The sequence below is a fragment of the Phyllostomus hastatus genome, unplaced genomic scaffold, assembly GCF_019186645.2.
Source record: "Phyllostomus hastatus isolate PE091 unplaced genomic scaffold, TTU_PhHast_1.1 phas_contig_62, whole genome shotgun sequence".
Lineage (NCBI taxonomy): Eukaryota > Metazoa > Chordata > Mammalia > Chiroptera > Phyllostomidae > Phyllostomus > Phyllostomus hastatus.
The window spans coordinates 15,650,579-15,666,881 of NW_025333921.1; the positions used below are offsets into that span (position 1 = coordinate 15,650,579).

The window sequence follows — 16,303 nt, forward strand, 5'->3', positions numbered from 1 at the left end:
TGACAATAACAGAGAACAGATAGTGTAAGATACGGTTTCTGTGCTTAAGACATATCTAATTTAGTGGTCAAGCCGAGTTAATGCCCATTGCAGGCAGGTATGAGCCTGTCAGGTGGGTGACCATGCCTCTCTTGTCAGTTGCAGTTCAGACGTCAGCACGCATGGCCACCCTTTAGCACTGTGGCTAGATGCTATGTGAGAGTCCTTCTCAGCCCAGCACTGCAGACTGTCCCTGCCAGGGCCTGGAGGTGGAGAGGAGATGCAACCCATCGAGCCTCCTTGCCACATGCTCTTAACCTGGTCATCAGGAGTTGGGGTAAGGAATCATTTCACAGAGAAGATATTTTAGCTGAATTCTGAGGGATAAACCATATTTGGGCTGATAGAAAAGAGCTGAGAGTTTCATGGCTTGGCAGGACCTGTCAGTGGGAGAGAAAGAGAGGGCTCAGCTGGGAGAGGGTGTTTCCTTCTCTCTCTTCCTGCCTAGAAACCCAAGTCCCCGGCAGTGTCGGTCTGGATGGAGGGTCTGCTGCTACTGAAGCTGAGGGCTATCGTATGTTACCTCCTTTCATTCTGACCCTGCCCTGTAGGAACACAGCTCACCAGTCCCTCCCAGGGAATGCTTTTGCCAGTGCATTTTAGAATTCAGAACTGTTCAGATTTTAGAAAGGCAGTTTAGGGCGTATTTCACACATTAATATCATTCCTTCTCTGGTGTGAGGCAGCGTCCCATAATCAAACACATTACTATTTCTGCAGTGAAACATGAATTTTCACATCACGTGGGATAAAAGAGACCTTAAATAGCCTTATGTTTGTTAGGGGTAGGTTCGCCGCCCGATGAATTTGGTATCAAACTGACAAAAATGATAAAAGAAAATGAAAGACAAAAACTTGGCTTTCAGAACTCTTGGTTTCGGAATTGCAGGTGTGTAATAGCTAAGGCTTGTTGCATGCCCGCTCCATGGCAGGCGCTGCTCCTCGCGCTTCACGCTGACACCCCTATCGGATGGGTGCTAACACCCTTGTCGTAGAGGTGAGGGGATGGCAGCGCAGGGAAGTGAGGTGACTTGCCTGAGGCTACAAAGCTAGTGTGTTAAGAGTTAGGATTTGAACCCAGGCAGTCATGACTCTCAGGACCCAATGAAGTAGATGTTACATGTGAGGAATCTGAGAACTTTAGGTGTTAAATAGCCACTCCGAGTCCTAAATAAAGCCACAGAAAAAGCTGCGACTGGAAGGTGCTACTGACTCCCAGATCCTTAGCGTCCTCGGGGAACTCTCTTCCAGCCTCTGTGGTTGGGAACCGAGAAAAGCTGCCCAGGGAACAGGCTCTCGTTGGCTGCCGGCCTGGGCTCCAGGCTTTCTGGCCCGTGCGTTTTGGCAGCAGGCAGATTTTCTTTTCTAACTTATTGACAAGGGGCCAGTTACTGTTTACTATGAAGTTCCTACAAGTTTTTATCATGCTCTTGTAATTTGACAGTTTCAGATGAAATAATCCAAATATTAGCCTGGGAGGCCTGTGCTGCCGATGAATGTCACGCTCTTCCTGGCTGATGAGAATCGCATTTGCTTATGTTTATTAGTGATTAGGAGCTTGCATAGTATATGTGACCCCAGAAGAAATGTCAGTGTGTTCTCTGGATGGCTGTCTGCCTCACTCTCTGTTTCAGGTTTGAGGTTTGAGGCGAAGGCTGTTAGGGCTTAGATGTTTAAGAAACTGTTAGACTGTTATGCTAGGCAACTGAAAACTTAATGGGAGCCAGATAACAAATAAAACAAAACTATTCAGCCTTCCAACAAATATTTATTAAGCATCTACTATGTTGTCAGGCTCTGGGACAGACACAAAGGTATAAAAACCACATTGGGGGTGGGGAGCTGAAAGTTCTTACTGACAGTCTAGAACAGCTGTTTGCAAACTATTTTTTTTAAAGCATAAGAATCCTTTGTGCAAAATCAGCCTTAGATGGAAGCTCACTTTGTTACAAAGGCAAAAGCTGAGCTGCTCTGGTTGAAACCTCAGAGACATACTATGAAAGCCTGGGATCTAGATCCCTAGGGAGCAGTGGTTTTTAACCTTGGCTGATTATTAGAATTCTTTGTCCATTTTTTAGAAATCTTGACACTCTGGTCATATCCCAAACCAACATCTGAATCTCTAAAGATTGTGCTCAGACATGGATATATTCCAAACAAGTTTGGAAACCATGGGTCTGGAAGTATCTTTGGAACCTCAAATTTCCATGGAAAAGAATTTGGGAATCAAATATTGACCAGCAGAATTTACCAGGTTTAGTGAGCACATATCAGCATCACTTGCAGTGGTGGGGAGTCTTGTTAAAAGTAGAGCTGTTCAGGCCCCACAATCTGCCCAGCCTAATGGGGATTCTGCTGTCCCCACAGCAGAATCTGTGGTGTGACTTAGGTAATTTAATTTTAAGTTATTTTGACATACTCCAGAGTTTGAGAACCACTGCTCTAGCAGATCAGAACGCATGTATGTAAATGCCTTCCTTGTGGGGCACTTTAGCACTTTGATGAATTATTGACTGCAATGAATATGACTACCATTTCGGAGCATGTCTTCTCTGCAGGCATTACATCAAATGCATTATAACGCAGGTCCCTCAAGCCCGTGAGGCAGATACATAGGACCACACTGTGACACAGCTGCCTCTGTCCTGTGAAGTAGATATGCAGATTCACACTGTGACACGGGTCCCTTAGGCCCATGAGGTGGATACATAGAACCATACTATGACACAGGTCCCTCAGTCCTGTGGGGTGGATACACAGATTCACACTGTAACAAAGTCCCTCAGCCCTGCGAGGCAGATACATAGATTCACATTTTATAAATAGCAAACCTGAGGCTCAGAAGAATAAAGTTAAATGCTCAAGATCACTGTTCTGGGTCAACTGAAGCAGAATTCCACGTAGATCTGTCCAAATCAGCCACTAAATTTTTTCTTCACTGTAATGGGTGTTGGAAATGGTTATTGGCAGTGAGGTTGCTCACTCAAACAGGTATGGTGAGAAAAGCTGCTTGGAGATTGGACAGTTTGGGGCACATTTTGAAAATGGATGGGATTTGGCGGTGAAGGCTTAAAAATAACTGCATCTCTTCCTCTCAGTGTTCAGGTCTCTTAATCAGGGGAATCTTGGCATCTACTCTCAGGCACCAAAGGGGTTCAAAAAAATTAGAAGGCAGAGACCCAATTCTTGGGGCCCCGATACTCTGGCGGTGGATGAGTGGGAAGCCTGTGAAACACCGCCTGTGGTGGGAGACAGTCAAGGTGTGAGCAGAGCTCAGGAGGTGGGAATGCCTCGTGGGAGGGAGCCATCTGGGACGGCTGTATAGGGCAGGTAGAATCGAACCCAACCTTGAAGAATAAGTAGAATTTACTTACCTGGAATATATCTGCAAATTTTGGGGATTCACTTACTTCCACATTAAACTTTTGTCTCATTAAAACGTACTTCAAATCTCACTCTGAAAAGCTGTTGAAATCATGTAGTATTTATTAGAGCTCTCTCAAGGATCCTGAACTTAGGAAAGTCACTAAACTTCTCTGAGCCTCAGGGGCTTTATCTTTCAAATGAGAGTAATAATAACACCTATCACATGGGATTGTTGCACAATTAAATGAAATAATATATTTATATTGTCTGGTCCATAGTAGGTGCTCAATAAACTGTAGCTCTAACTCCCATTATGGGTTTAAAGGCTGGGCGTTAGTGTGTTAGAGAGTCACAGTTAGACCTCTGGTTCTGCAGGAAGGATCAGGTGGAGAAGTGGGGCCACACAGGAATATGGTGAGCCAGGAACTGAGGTCCAGTCCAGAAGGGCAGGGCCTGGGCACCCTGTCCTATGCCCTTTCTGGGTGTGGCATGCTCAGAAAAGGGTGGCCTTTCCCCCGGATGTAGTCAGAGTACTGGCCACCTGGGGAGGCCCTACACTGGGGGTGTTCAACCTGCAGGTCTTGGCCAACAGATCCTAGGGTTCTCAACTGAGTCCTCCCTCTGATCATGCCCAAGGCTGTGTCCTGGTGATGGCTGAAGGGGAAGGGGCAGGTGAGGAGGAGGTGTCGGGTGAGTCTGGCAGCATGTACAGCTGGGCAGCAACACACTCCTGTGACACTGAAGACTGTCCCAAGTAGAAAAGCCTTTCCCTCAGTCTCTGGAATGGACACCTGAAGACTGGAGGGAGCTGGAAGGAGCCCTGTTACTGTAGAACCTTCCCGTTTGTAACACCACAACCAAATGGGTTTCTTTCTGTTCCTAAAATGTCTGGTGAAAACAGCATCCAGAGAGAGTCCCTGCTGCCCAGAGTCGAAGCACATAACCTTACAGAAACATGTTGTAAATGTCTACTGGCCAGTGTAACCCAACTTCCACAAAGTCAGGGTGTGAGGGCACTGCCCACTCCTCCTGAGGAGCACTGCCGGTACCGTCCTCACCACTCTGGTCTCCAGGGAGCCACTACCAGGCAGGCATTCCTGCCAGGGGGCCTCCTTCCTTACTCTTGCCTACAGTGGCCGGTTTTCCTGATCATCACACCTGTGAACTGGCTGGAGCCTGGAGGGTGGGAGACTCGCTGGCTTTCATTCAGAGCTCTCAAGAGGCAGAGCGTTCCTCCTCTCCACCAGTGAGCAGTGCCACGTCCACAACTTCCGTCTCCTGGAGACAGCTGTGGGAGCTGGGAAATGAAAGTCACAACTGTGTAAGTCACGGCCACTGTTTCCATGAGGTGGAGTGTGTCAGAAAGGTTGCCGAGGGAGGGCTTCCCAGAACCTTGTGGAGATGGGGAGCTGGTTTCAGGTTAAAAGGGAATTTACCTGCATCAGGGATGTTTTTATAGAGGCTGTGCCGACCCCCACCCCAAGAGCACTTAGTGCTCAGTTTCCACTTACTGTTTTTCTTTGAAATATTGGTTTTATTTTTGTCTAGTCTATTAGCCATACCCTCAGATGTTGAGGTAGGGTGTGGGTGCAGAAGCTAACACCTCTTGAAAGGCTGTGTGTTGCATGATAGGGAAGAGTTCGGCCCTGGAGCTGATAGATCTGGGTTCTCTGCCCAGCTCTGCCACTTACTAGTCCTGTGTCCTTTCCCTAACGGGGATGGTAATACACCTGCTTCACTGGGTTGCCGTGAATTAAATACTTCCCACACAGTGCTCAGCACCATGACTCATATGCACTTGGTGAACGTGGCAGACTGCCTTCCATGTGCTGGGACACTGGGAGCCCAGAGCTGGAGCAAATTCTCAGGCAATCAAGATAACTTTGTGGTAGAGCCACTTCCTTTAAATAGGAGTTTGCATTTCTCAGGTTGGAAACAGCTAGAAAGTACTTGTAATGGATAGGGGATGGCAATGCTTTGGTAACACAAGAAGCAAAGTCTCCTGTCCTCAAGAGACTCACACTGGGGGTCAAAGACGAGCAAATGTGCATTTCTAAGACCAAGTGCTTGCGGCCATCTTACGAGGGGTGCTCTGGAAGTGGGAAGGGGGAGAGAGTGGGGGTGGAGGAGGCCAAGGAAGGCTTCACAGAGGAAGTGATGACTAAGCTGAGCTTTGAGGAAGAAGGAAGGATTTTAGCAGAGCCCAAGAGTGAGGAGGGCATTCCCCAAAAAGCAAACTGCAGGGGTGGTGCCCTGGATGCATGAGTGAGCCTCACGTTCTATAAGGCAGAAGCAGTCTAGTGGGTCTGGGGCACAGGCTGCCTGTGAGGGCGTGTCCAGGCAGGACTGGGCAGTCACCGGCCTCCTTTCTAAAGTGGGACTGTGGAGCAGCCCTAGGGGGGCAAACTAGAAATTCTCTGAGACAGATGTTCCCATGAGCGTGGAAAGCCAACTCTTTGCTGTTTTAAAGCTAGACAATGTTTGCAGTGTATAGTCAGTCTAAATCTCTCGTGGTGCCCTTGTGATTTTCAGGACATTTGGCTGTGCCACATCTCATGAAGCGAGCATTTACTGTCTGGGCAGCAAAGACGTGCCGTCTAATTTTGCAATAGGTGTGTTAGCTTTCCATTGATGGTGTAACTCTTACAACAAATTTAGTGGCTTAAAACAACCCAAATTTATTCTCTTGCAGTATGGAAGTCAGAAGTCTAAAATCAAGATGTCATCAGGGCTACTTCTTCCTGGGGGCTCCAGGGGGAAATTTGTGTCCTTCCCCTTTCCAGCTCTAAGAGGTTTCTTGTGTTCCTTGGCTCCTGGGCCTTTTCTCTGTCACTTCACCCTCTTGCTTCTGCCATTTGCTTTTTCTATAACTTTCACCTGGTGATCTCATTCTTATGAGGACCCTTGTGATCACACTATACCCACTTAGGTAACCCAGGGTCCTATCTCCAGTTCAAGATCCTCAGCTTAACCACAGTTGCAAAGTACCTTCACTACATGAGGTAGCATTCATATGTTCTAGGGATTAGGATGTGGACATCTTGGCTGGCAGGAGCATTATCCAGATGACCATAATAAAGCTTGCATTTTGAAATCTTCAGAATACCCAAGGTGCTCTGGCTGGGGAGCTCAGTTTGTTAGAGCATCATCCTGATATGCCAAGGTTACAGGTTCGATCTCTAGTCAGGACACAAACAAGAGGCAACCAAAGAATGCATGAATAAGTGGAACAACAAATCTATGTTTCTCTCTTTCTCTCTCAAATCCATTAAAAAAAGAATGCTAAAGCAATAGTACAATGTTTATGCTAGCAGGACCACTGGCCACTTTGCCACATCACATCTACTTGTTGTCCAGGGGAAATATAGCAGTACTTCCCCCCCTAAAGAAAAAGAAAGCTGCGCATCCTACCCTGCCTTTCAGTGTTCTTTGGGCATCGATGTTAACCAAGACCAGTGCTGCTAATGAGCTTACAGATAATAGATGCCTGAGGCAGCTGCATGGGATAAAGAGTCCTGCATCCCAAGTTCAGAGTCCAGGGTCCAGTTTCCAACTCTCACCAGTGTTTTCATCTTGGGCAGGTCACCTCATTTCTCTGGGCCATAGATTACATGTTTGTAAAAATGGAAATCTATTCCATTAGTTTATGTCTCTTGCTAGTTATTGATGCATTATTGCGGCCCAATTGCTGCTGTTTTAAACGTTCCCACCACCGTCTGTCATCCCAAATACTGGAAAGGGAAGAAGGTGGCTGGGAGATGCAGCCCTCAGACACACTTTCAAACACGCTCTACAAGATGATGGATATCCTTCTCTCCAGATGCATCAACATCACTACCCTTCAGATCCCTCTGTTCAGACTTCTGTCTCATAACATGAGTTTTCCTAAAAGTATCATCGACACGTCTGACCTTTTCTTTGGTCTCCCCCTGAGCCTTGGCCCTTTTCTATTGGAAGCATTCATGTTTCTTACCTCAAAAAAAGCCCTCGGCTTGGAGTCATTAGACCCCACTTCCTGTCTCAGTACTACCATTTGCCTGCTGGATAGCCTTCGGGAATCACTTAATCTAGTCTATAAAATGTACATAATTATATGTGCTCTGTCTACCACAGAGGCCTATTGAGAGGGTCAAATGAGGTAATAGCTGTAAAAGTATTTTAAAAAATATAAGACACTGTTCAAAAACAACATAGCTGATTATTTTATCATTGACCATACATATATATTATCTTTGAGTTTTAGAGCCTTGTGTCTTTTTCTGTAACTTCTTGTATGAGTGTGCACGTGCATGCCTATGAGTGTCAGCATGCAAATGTGCAGTGTGTGTGTGCACATATGCATGTGTTTGCACGAGCATGTGTGTGTTTTTGCTTGAAAGGGCTGTTAGTTTTGAAACAGGACAGACAGATCAAGCTTAGATCACAGGCCTTAGTCGCCCTTTCCTGCCTCCCCAGGGAACTGTCCCTGGCTGCTAGTAGGAATCATTTGTTTTTTTAGCTCCTCCTTTCCTGCCCACTTTCTTGGAGGCTATTTGCATTTCATCATTAATAACTCTGGAGCAATATGTTATTTCTGTCCTGGGGGCCCCTGGAGCCCCATGGGCTCCATGATGCAGGATAAAAAAACTTGTTGTTAATTAAACTTCACAAAGCCACATGCCGGTTTCCTGACCTGCAGCAGATACCTGGGGAGTCTTGTTACACGCAGGGGGGCAGAAACCACATGGCAAAGAGAAGGGAAATCTTTGGCTTTGTTTGTGTTTCTCCTTGGAAAATCTCCCTGGCAATCCTGGGCAGTTAGCAGAAAAAGCAGGTACATCTGTTTGAAATGTATACTTCACATTTTTGGTGTTTTTTTTTGTTTTCTTCCTGCAAGGGAAGTTTCATTTCTTTACCTTTTGAAGCAGGATTTCCACTTAGTCCCTGAATTGTTTGACAAGAAGTTACCTGTTGATGCTAACCAGATAAACGGGGTTTTAATATGCTTTGGTTTCTAAATCGGAAATCCTAGCCCTGTTCAGTGGGAGTTTGCAGCGGAGCTGGGCCCACTGGTATGTACATTTCTGCCTGTAGGTTAGGAAGGATTGGAGCCAGATTTTAAGCTTGAGTTACTCTGATCTCAGACAAGGCTCCAAAGAGCCCTTGTTCATTTCTTGTGGCATTTCATTAAGTGTCAGAAGTATTTCATTAGTTATCAGAACAAAGATCACATTTGCCATAAGAATGCTATGTTGAACCTCCTCCAAGTCATTCATAACTCTGGGTTCCAGAAGAAAGATATGATGGGCTATGGAAAAAGCCTGACTGCAATATGTGTGTCCCAGAAGGGGGATCTCGGCTTTGCATCTGGGACCCCTAGGACTTCCCCTTGGATGCATGCCTGGTGGCAGCCTGACATGCCTTGTAGTAAGGGTGGGAGCCGGGATGTTTCCTGTATGTGCGGGTTACTGTCATTTCCTTATCTTCCCTGCGCACATTGCGAACTCATTTGTGTTAATAACCATCATTTTTATAGCACCTACCATGTGCCACATCACTCACATGTGCACTGTTTGAGCCTCAAGCAGCTTCATCTTATAGTTGGCACTGAGCCGTAGCTTCCTGCTCCTGGAAGGAGCAGAGTGGGGCCTGGATGCAGGCTTGCCTGACCCCAGCTTCCCCACTCTGCCTGCTGCCACTCTGAGCTTATAATGTGGGTCCAGGTAATTTGCCTGTGTGTGAGAGGGTTTGGGGACAACTGCTGTGGCCTCCCTGTTAGGTCTCGTGGTAAGTACTAACAGCCTCCCTTTCTCACCCATCCATAGACCCTTTCTCAGTCATACGTAGTTCTTTTGGCTAATCTTTATTAACATTAACAAATTCATTCACAGCTGATGTTCACTGAAGGTTTACTGTGTAGGAAGTTGAATAATGCCCACCTTCCCCCACCCCCAAGATATTAGAGTCTAATAATCTCTGGAGCCTGAAAGAGCGAATTTATTTGGAAAAAGGACTATGCAGTTATCATCAAGGATCTTGATAGAGAGATTATTCTAGGTTATCCAGGTGCACCCTAAATGCAACCATGATTATCCTTGTAAGAGACAAGCAGACAGAGAGTTGACAGACACAGAGGAGAAGGTGATGCGAAGATAGGTTAGAGCTTGGAAGATGCTGCTCTTGAAGAATGGGGTGATACAGCCAGAAGCCAAGGAGTACTGGCAGCGCCAGAACTGGGAGAGGCAAGGAGACAGATTCTTCCGTAGAGCGCCCTGAGGAAGCACAGCCCTGCCAACAACTTGATTTCAGCCCACTGAAACTGACTGGAACTTCTGGTGTCCAGAACTGTGAGAGAATGAATTTCTGTTGTTTTAAGCCACCAAATTTGTGGTAGTTTTCTGTGGCAGGCCTAGGAAACTAATGCTCTGTGTGTAAAACTTTGAGCTAAATCTCAAAGGACTCTCATACATAAAGTATCTGTATCATCCCCACCCCGCCCCCTTCTTTTCTATGAGAGGAACTTTGCTCTTAGAGAGAGAAGTGATGAGTCTCAGGCCCCAGCGGTGGTAGATTGTAGGATCTGAACTAGAGTCTGCCCCAAGTTCCTGTTCTTAACCCCTGTTATTATCCCTTCCTGCCCACAACTTTAATCTCACCTCTATGCCCCATAGGTCAGGCCAAGGTCAAGATTAGGTCTTGTCCTTAGAGCCTTCTTTTTCCTCTTCATGGTTTGACTTCCAGGAACACATTATTTTCTTTATTCTCTCATGAATCTTTTTCATATGGAAACATTTGTGGTCCCTTGTGGTCATGTGGGCCCAGCAGCAGTTAACCTAGATTCTCTTTTCCTCGGAGATTGGAACACAGTTCTTTGTAGACTAGTACTAAAAACATTTCTTTCTGGAGTTGGAGGGAAACAATAATTTCACCCCATTTTCCAGTAAATTCTCATTCTGAACAGCCCATCCCTATAATGCTCTATGAATGGCATTTAGTATTTATAAGCTGTGCTGTATTGCAGCTGTTAAGCTCCTTAAGAGCTTACCATTCATTCATTCAGTAACATTTGTTAATATCACAATAATATTCATTCACACAGGCTTACTAGCTTAGACCGGTTGTTTAATGTCCTTTACTCTCAGTTTCCTTATCCATAAAATAGGAGTAAGGACCCCCTTTGCTTTGTGCAGTGATGGTTAAATGGGATAACATAGAGGGAATGTTTGGCAGGTGTTCAGTAAGTTGTTGCTGTCCGAACACTGAATTTATTTAAGTATATGATGCTAAATACTTTGAGGGATGGGCTAAAATTCTACAATAAAGTCCTCTTTCCTTCAATTAACTAAGGGTGACAGACTTACACCTAAATCACTTCCTCTGGTGCAAGGGAGAAAGGTATGCATCATTTTCACACATGATTATTATACTTAAATAATTTCATGTTTATGACAGAGATAAAAATGAAGTGATATATGGTAAGTGGGCATATAGAAGGTGGTATAAAATTCAGAGTTGGGAGACATCGAGAATATGAGAGAAATACTATTGCTTCCCCCATGGGCCTTTCACATAAAAGAAATAAATGCAAGTTGCATTTTAATTGTTATTACTGTTGCATTAATGAATTCAGCAGAACTTAACAGAAAATAGTCCTTCAGCTTCCTTCAGCTTGTTGGGGTCAGCCCGTGGGCGGGGGGCACTGTTGGAGAGTCCCTAGAGGAGAGGGGTTAGGAGCTCATATTCGCTCAGCACCTGCCCCAGCCAGGCACCGTGCCCCACGGGTAGTCTCATTTGGTTTCCCTGAGCCCCTGTGGCCCTGGAGGGCTGCTCAGGTTCAGATTACAACCCATGCCAGCAACAGGCTGGACTCCCACGAGCGCTGCTCTCAGTGACACTGGAGAAATGAAAGCATTTACTGTTCTTTCATGAAAAGCCTGCTTGGTAGCACTCAGCCCACGTTCAGCTGGATACCTCTGCAGTGACCTTCATGTGTCAAGGTTACAGGCTTTGTGTCTCTCAACTTTGCGACAGTACCACCCTCATGGTAACCACCATTTATGGAGTGTCCCCTGAGGGCCAAGCTCTGTGCTAGGCACTTTACCTGTACCGTTTCATTTCACCCATGTGACAGCCAGCTGAGGTAGGCATGGTTCTCTCTTCTCACTGCTGGGGGTGAGTGAGGGATGGGGAGTGACTTAGCCGTGATGACACTGGTAACCTGTGGCTGACCCCACCTGCTTGCTGGAGCGCCTAGTTTCTTTCTGCCATTCTACGTTACTGCCTCTGTCCCAGTTGACCTCTTACCCTCCTCACCTTCCGGGATGTCCTGCCCAGCGCAAAGGAAGGTAGGGCTCTCACCTCTTTGTTCTGAGTTCTCTAATATTGGCTCAGCTGAACTGGAAATGTCTCTCTGTTGGACCTCCACCAGCCCACTATTCACCTTTGTGTGACTGCAAACAAGATGCCTCTTCCTCTGACCAGATTCATTTCCCTGCTGGGAGGACACACTGGATTTCAGCACCCAGATGTCCCTGCACAGTGAATACCTGCTCTGCTGTGAGTGGCATCCCTGCAGCCTCCAGACACCACTGCTTTTTGTTGGTCTGAAATCTGTTTCCCTGGACGCCCACTTACTTGTCTCATTCCACCTCTCAGGCCCACCCTGGAAACGCAGGACCACTCAGATGCACAGTGAGCACTGTGATGACTTGTCTTATTTTCAAACACCATCCCCCAGACAAGGAGAAGGAGCCTGAGGCAACAGCTGGAGTCAGAGTCCAAGTCACCTCCCAGGTCCTCGTCCCAGACGGACTGGGTCTGTTCTGAAGGCTGCTCCTCAGTCTTATTTTACAGATGTGTGGGGACCACCCCGTGGACCTCACCTCCTGGGAGACCAGTGGGTGGGTCACTGTGCATAGGTATTTTTGAAGCTTGGCTTCCAGTTGCAAAAAGGGCCTTTGAAACTCATAGTCGCTCCAAAACCACCTTTCTGCTTCCCTTGCTAGGTTGCCTGCCTCTTGATTCCAGGTGGTGTTCCTGAATCTGTTGATGAAAAGATCTCTTTCCTTTCTCTTATTAGTACAACTTTATCACTTCTGTCTGTGTCCCACTCTCTTCCTCTCCCCTCCCCAACTTATAAGCCTTTGGGATCCTCCTTCTCTGAAGGCTCAGAGCAAACCTGTCAGCTGATTCTCACACTGGTCTTTAGACATAGGTCTTAAATCCTTCTCAGGGTCAGCAGTAGAACTGGGCAAAATGGCTAATGTATATGACAGTGTGCCACACAGTAGGCAACCAAGAGAGCTTTCGTTTCCATCATCTTAATTTTTGTTTCCCTAAGTGGTTAGTTTTCCTCTTATCTTCTGTAGACACCAGATGATTGATTGCCTGGAACAGCCTTGGCAGCAGTTTCAGTGTTCTGAACTTCCCAGGAGACAGATGCACTCAACCTAAACCATTTGCTCACAGCCTCTTTGAACTTAGCACATGCTCTCTTTTCTCCCTTGGCAGGTGAACATAATGGAACAGGGAGGGTTTTCGGAACATGGGGCTCTCTTTCCAGTTTCAGGCTGCAGATTACTTTTGATTCCATTTACCTGGGATCCTGTGGCTCCTCCATAAATGCAGGTTTCTTCCCTTCAGCTACTGTTGCATGCCCACCCTCCTGTGACCCCTATTTTCCTCCCCTGGAATTCAGGCTCTTTGGTCACTCTAGGTGGCCAGTGGCTCCTGACTTTTAATTTCACCAGCTCCCATTGCTGCCCACCCAGATAACTGGGGCTGTCCTGACTTCTTGCTTATTGGAACTCAGAGCCTTTTTATCTCTACTGGTAGAGCCAGAGAGGTAGACTTCACTGAACCCATTGGTTAGATATGCTGAGCAATTAACTATGGTCTCTCATATTTGTTACTTCAACAAACCTGCACAGAGTGCCTCTGGGTTCTGGGTCAGACCCACTGCTAGAATTGGGGGATCGTGCACACAGGAGTAAGAAACTGGCAAGCCTTGCCCCAAAGAATGGGAGGGCTTGTGAAGGAGCCAAGCCTTTCACTCAACAACAGTCCTGTCTGGGCATGAGGCTGCTGATGGCCTTTGTTGACCTAAAATCTTTCTGGGAGGTTATGACTTTTCAGTTATTGATGGTGATATTTCAGAAGAATATTTTGTCCCCAAACTATTTCTGTCCCCTCAGTCTTTGGGACTTACAGCCTGTTTCTGAGTGAGTATTTTGTGTCCAGTCACAATGCCTGGGTATTTAAGTTTTAAGTATACTGACTTGGTTTCCCTTAGTGGCATTGCCTGTACAGCAGACATGGCTTCAGAGAGTTCTGATGGCAGACTCCTGTATTTGCTTCTTATGGCCCTCCCACATGCACAGTTACATTTTTAAAAATTCAGTGGAAAACAGGTTAGTGTTTTTCATATTACTTTAATATATTGAAATCCTGTGCAGAAGGCAAAAAATTTTTTATGGTGGCACAAAGGATAAGAAATGACAAATGAATCTGCCTGCCTTCCACCAGTGGAAGTCTGCTTCCCAGAGGGAATCATGGCCCATTTCATTTGTGTCAGTTCAGAAGTGTGTCCTGCATACACACATACATACGCATATCTTTTTTCCTGTGTGGTCTTCGGTGTTGTGTTCTTTTTCACTTAGCCATATTTTGGAGACCGTTCTCTATCGGTATACACATCTGCCTCATTCTCTTAAACAGACACATCGTTCTCCACTGTGTACTCTGGTAGTTTCCATAATTTAGCTCACTCGTTATTCTATTTAATGATGCTTAGGCTCCGCTTTAGATTTATAATTTTCTAAAAATATATTTTATTGATTATGCTATTACATTGTCTCATTTTACCTCCTTTATTCTCCTCTGCCCTTCACACCCCCTCCCACCAGCACTGCCCCCTTTAGTTCATGTCCACGGGTCGTACGTATAAGTTCCTTGGCCTCTCTATGTCCTATACTATTCTTAACCTTCCTCTGTCTATTTTCTACTTACCACTTATGCTACTTCTTCTCTGTACCTTTTCCCCCTCTCTCCCCCTCCCACTCCCCTGCTAATAACCCTCTATGTGTTCTTCATTTCTGTGATTCTGTTCCTGTTCTAGTTGTTCGCTTAGTTCATTTTTTTGGTTGTTAATAGTTGTGAGTTGGTTGCCATTTTACTGTTCATATTTCTGAGCTTCTTTTTCTTAGATAAATTCCTTTAACATTTCATATAATAAGGGCTTGGTGATGATGAACTCCTTTAAGTTGACCTTATCTGGGAAGCACTTTATCTGCCCTTTTATTATAAATGATAGCTTTGCTGGATAGAGTAATCTTGGATATAGGTCCTTGCCCTTCATGACTTGGAATACTTCTTTCCAGTATGGTCTCTTTTGAGAAATCAGCTGACAGTCTTATGGGAACTCTTTTGTAGGTAATTGTCTCCTTTTCTCTTGCTGCTTCTAAGATTCTCTCCTTATTTTTAATCTTGGGTAATGTAATTATGATGTGCCTTGGTGTGTTCCTCCTTGGGTCCAACTTCTATTTCCTTTGCCAGATTGGGCAAGTTCTCCTTCATTATTTGTTTCAATTTCCTGCTCTTCCTCTTCTCCTTGTAGCACCCCTATTATTTAGATATTGGAATGTTTAAAGTTGTTCTGGAGGCTCTGCAGCCTCTCCTCATATTTCTGAATTCTTATTTCTTCATTCGGTTCTGGTTGAATGTTTCTTCCTTCTTCCAAACCATTGATTTGAGTCCCGGTTGCCTTCCTGTCACTGTTAGTTCCCTGTACATTTTCCTTTATTTCACTTTTCATAGCCTTCATTTTTTCCTCTATTTTGCAACCATACTCAACCAATTCTCTGAGCTTCCTGATCACCCAATGTTTTGAACTCTGTATCTGATAGGTTGGCTATCTCTTTGTTGCTTAGTTGTATTTTTTCTGGAGCTTTGATCTGTTCTTTCACTTGGACCATTTTTTTGTTGTTGTTGTCTCAGAGCACCTGTTTCGTAGTAAGGGGCAGAGCCTTAGTTGTTCACCAGGGAGGGACAACCCATGTTGCTGATGCTGTCCATGGGGGATGGGTCCAGGAGGGAACAATGCCACTTACTCCGCTATCTGCTGGTTTTCAGTTACTTCCCCCACTACCCACAAGCAAATTGGGCCCTTCTGGTGCTGATTCCCATGTGGGTGCCTTGTGTACATTCTAGGACCCTGTGGGTCTCTCCAGCGAACTCTCCTGTGAGGCTGGGAGTTTCTCTTGCTGCCACCTCAACCCCCACAGGTGTTTTCAGTCAGAGGTTTGAGGTTTTATTTCCCCATGCTGGGACCCTGGGTTTTGAGGTCTGTCTTGCTCCCCAGTTTTCCTCCCGGTTTATCTGTGTGTGAATGTGGGACCGCCCTGTCTGCCAGCCTCCGCCTTACCATGAGTCCTCTCCACCCCGGCTGACCTTCTCCACCCCTCCTACAGGTCTGGATGAATGTTTCTTCTTTAACTCCTTGGTTGTCGGACTTCCATACAGTTCGATTTTCTGTCAGTTCTGGTTGTTTTTTGTTTTTAAATTTGTTGTTGTTCCTCTTTTGGTTGTGCAAGGAGGCCTAGTGTGTCTACCTACGCCTCCATCTTGGCCAGAAGTCCCAGATTTACAATTTATAATCATACTCATATATGTGAAAGATGCAATTGATTTTTGTATAGCTGGCATGGTTCCTGAGCCCTATTTCTGTTGCTGCAGGAAAACTGCCAATTCCAGAAAACTCTGGTGCTCAGACACATCATATTAAACATTATCAACTCAGGGTTTATAGTTGGTTCAGTCGGGATTCTTGCCCCCCTCTCCCTGGGTGACCTGAATCCCCGGGTGAGGGGCTTCTGTGCCTAGTTGGTGAAGGGACAGGGTGTCTGCTCTGTCTCACTGCTGC

General features: G+C 45.8%; 1 protein-coding gene across 2 annotated transcripts in view; it reads left to right on the forward strand.

Moving 5' to 3' along the window:
- Positions 1 to 16,303, forward strand: part of THSD4 (thrombospondin type 1 domain containing 4) — a 576,129-nt gene that overhangs the window by 97,220 nt on the left and 462,606 nt on the right. The window lies entirely within an intron of this gene.